Raw genomic sequence first — 3,578 nt, forward strand, 5'->3', positions numbered from 1 at the left:
TTGTGGCTTTTCAACTTGCCTATTCCTATCCCCTCCTACCTAGTGCCACAGTATCCTTGACAACCAGTAGCTTCACAGCCTTTGGAAGCTGTGAAAACAGCAGTGTTGCAACTACTGGATGGGCAGACAAGGTTTGTAACTCTACAAAAGTTCTATCCCTAGAGAATTGTCACTATTTGATTTCTTCAGAAGGTCCCTGGAAAAGATCCATTCACAGAGCTGACCACGATTTGAACTTGAAGTTCATGCCTCAGGAAAGGTCCTATCCCCAGGGCATTTGTCAAAAAATAATCAGTGGCAATTGTTTAACATAACTTCTGTGTCAGTCTGTGATACCAGTTGGGTCAAACAACATGGCCAAAAACATAAAACAGAAGATCTTGGGAACTACATATCTATAGGGGGCTTTGAAAGGTCTGACACATTGTTAGGCATCTGGAAGGCCAAGTGCATGTTCCAGGTTGTGTGCATGCCCAGAAAAGGCCTGAAATATCCTTAATATCTCGTCTCTGACTGATTTAGAGGCTCTGCACAAACAGGAAATGAAGGCTAATGCAAAGTTGTAAACTGCCTACTGGAGTGATGAAGATGTGTCCCAATGTGTGTGTGTGCGCACACACACACACACACACACAGAGCCCTATGCAAAGGGCATAGCTTATTGATTCAAAGCATTTAAGGAAATTTCTAACCAGTCATTAGCTCACCACTAAGCTAGCCAAGCAGAATTTTTAATAGCCACATACTTCAGGGGATGCAGACTTTTGATAATTGCTTGCGGAAAGTCACTAAACAAACATCAAGAAAACAACAACAAACATAGGAACAAAAACAAACCCTGGGAAGGAGGAATCTCATTTCCAGAGTTTCCATACATTATTCTCTAAAATGTCCAGTTTTCAACACAAGAATTTGGAGATGTTAAAAAAAAAAAAAAGAAAGAAAGAAAGTGTAGCCATATATAAGGAAAAAAAGCAGTGACTAGAAACTGTCCTGGAGGAAACCCAGATGATAGACTTAACATATAAAGAGTTTAAATCATCTATTATAAATATGTTCAAATAACTGAAGGAAACCACATAAAAAGAATTAATGTAATCTGTAAGAATGATGTCTCACCAAATTGAGAATAACAACAAAGACTTAGACATTATAAAAAATAACCAAATAGAAATTCTGGAGTTGAAAAAGATGTTAATTGAAATGAAAATTCATAGAGGGGCTCAAAGCAGATTGAGACTGTGCAGAAGAAAGAATTAGTGAACTTGAAGATAGGTCAGTTGAGATTACCTAGTCTGAGGAACAGAAATAAAAAAGAATAAAGGAAAATGGAGAGAGCCTCAGAAATCTGTGGGACATCATCAAGTGTATCAACATACACATAATGGGAATACCAGAAGGAAAGCAGATAGAGAGAGAAGGGCAAAAAGAATACTCAAAGAAATAATGGCTACAAACTTACTGACTCTAAATTTCAACAGCTTTGTGTATCGGGGTCTATTTTAACTCAATGAAGCATTTTTAAAAAGCTGTAGTTATCAATACAGCATGGAATTGATTCATGAATAAATAAAGGGAATTTCAGCATAGAGCACCTAGCAATGGGCTCTACACATATATAAACCTTTGATTGTTGATAGAAGTAGCATTTCAGAGCAGTGGGACTCTTCCATAAATGCTGCCAGCCCCATTGATATCCACATAAGAAAATATTGACATTTGAGCCCTGTCTTGGATCATACACAGAAATCAATTCCAGGTAGATTAAAGACATAATGTGAAAGGCAAAAAAATTATGCTTTTAGAAAATAGTATTGGAAGATGCCTTCATGGTCATGATAGGGCAAAATTATTGACACAAAAGGAATTAACTATAAATTAGATGATATTACGATTAAAAACATTTATTCATCAATACCATAAAAAATAATAAAAGTAGAGTGGGAAAACAGACATGAAACACAACATAAATTGAAAAAAGACTAATGTCAAGAATATATGAAAAAATATTACAAGATAATAATGAGAAGGATAATAACCTAGTTAGAAAAAGGTAAAAGATCAGAGCAAGCATATCACAAAAGAGGAAATCTAAATGATGAATAAAAATGGCAAGAGGTGTTCAAATTTATTAGTAATCAGGAAAATTCCAATCCAATGAAATGAGAGGTCATTTTAGTGAGAGGAAAAACTGATATGACTATGTGTCTAGCCAATGATCCTGAAAATTTACTGCTACATATATATGTCCTAAATAAATGAATGCTTATAGTCATAGTATCATTATTCATAATTGCCAAAAACTGAAAACAATGCCCATCAGTAAAATGGAAAAGTAAATTGTGGAATATTATACAACAATAAAAATGAATTAACTGCAGACACACACAACATCGATGAATCTTATAGCAATGATATTGATTGAAAATAAGCAAGACACAAAAGAAATACTGATTTTTTTTTATATAAAGTTCAAAGTCAAGGAAAACTATACTGAATGCTTTACGGATGCCTACGTATTTGGTAAAACCATAAAGAAAAGCAAGGAAATAATTACCATAAAATTCAGTACAGTGATGACTTTTAGGGGGTTATGGTGATTGGGAGGAGATATATAGGAGGCTCCTATGTACTAGTAATGATTTGTTTACTTGAATGGAGGTTACTTACGTGTTTATTTCATTATTTTCTTTTCTTTATGAATGTTATATTTCACATATGTATAAATATCTGCTCTTTAAATTTAGCAAAAAAGCAAGAAACTACTATTTATTACAATATTAGCATGAACAAAATAAAACTAGTAAGGTAAGTTTGCTGTTTTAACAGCCACATAAAAAGAATCTGTCTCCTTTTCTCGTCTCACATACTCTATATACTCTATTTCTATTCATTGCATAATGTATAGCTATTTGTCTGTTTATAAACACATTCTATCTATATGTTCCAAGATATATTATGTAATAACAGAGAAATAGGAGCCCTGGTGGCAAAGTGCTTAAGCATTTAGCTGCTAACCAAAATGTCAGTGGTTCAAACTCACCAGCTGCTACAGAGGAGAAAGATGTGGCAGTCTGCTTCCATAAAGCTAAGTTTGGAAAGCCAATGAGGCAGTTCAACCCTATCCTATTACATACTGGGCAATCTACTTCCATAGTGATACCACCTCGGAAACCCAAGGTGGGGTCGCTATGAGTAGGATCTGACTCCACGGTAGTGAGTTTGGTTATTTGATTTGCATTGTATGCTGGTTAGGATACATAGTCTGTACATAGATATGCTACATTTTTTTTTTTTTAATTGTGATTTGGGTGAAGGTTTACAGAGCAAATTCACTTTCCATAGTGGTTCGCATATACTTTGTCTCATGACATTGACCACTGTTTATCACAATGCAACAGCTCCCCTCCCACCTCCTCCCCATAGCCACCTCTTCCCTGTGTCCATCCCTCCATGCACTCCTGCCCCCTGAGTTATCTCTCTGTGCATAAGCAGCCCTTCTTTCTCCCATGATTGTTCTCTCCAAGGAGTGTATCTACTTGAGGTAAATGTTCAACTCATATGCCTGTCTTTTGTTT

The sequence above is a fragment of the Orycteropus afer genome, unplaced genomic scaffold (genome assembly GCF_000298275.1).
Source record: "Orycteropus afer afer isolate SDZICR_OR568_19922 unplaced genomic scaffold, OryAfe1.0 scaffold00597, whole genome shotgun sequence".
In the NCBI taxonomy this organism is placed as follows: domain Eukaryota; kingdom Metazoa; phylum Chordata; class Mammalia; order Tubulidentata; family Orycteropodidae; genus Orycteropus; species Orycteropus afer.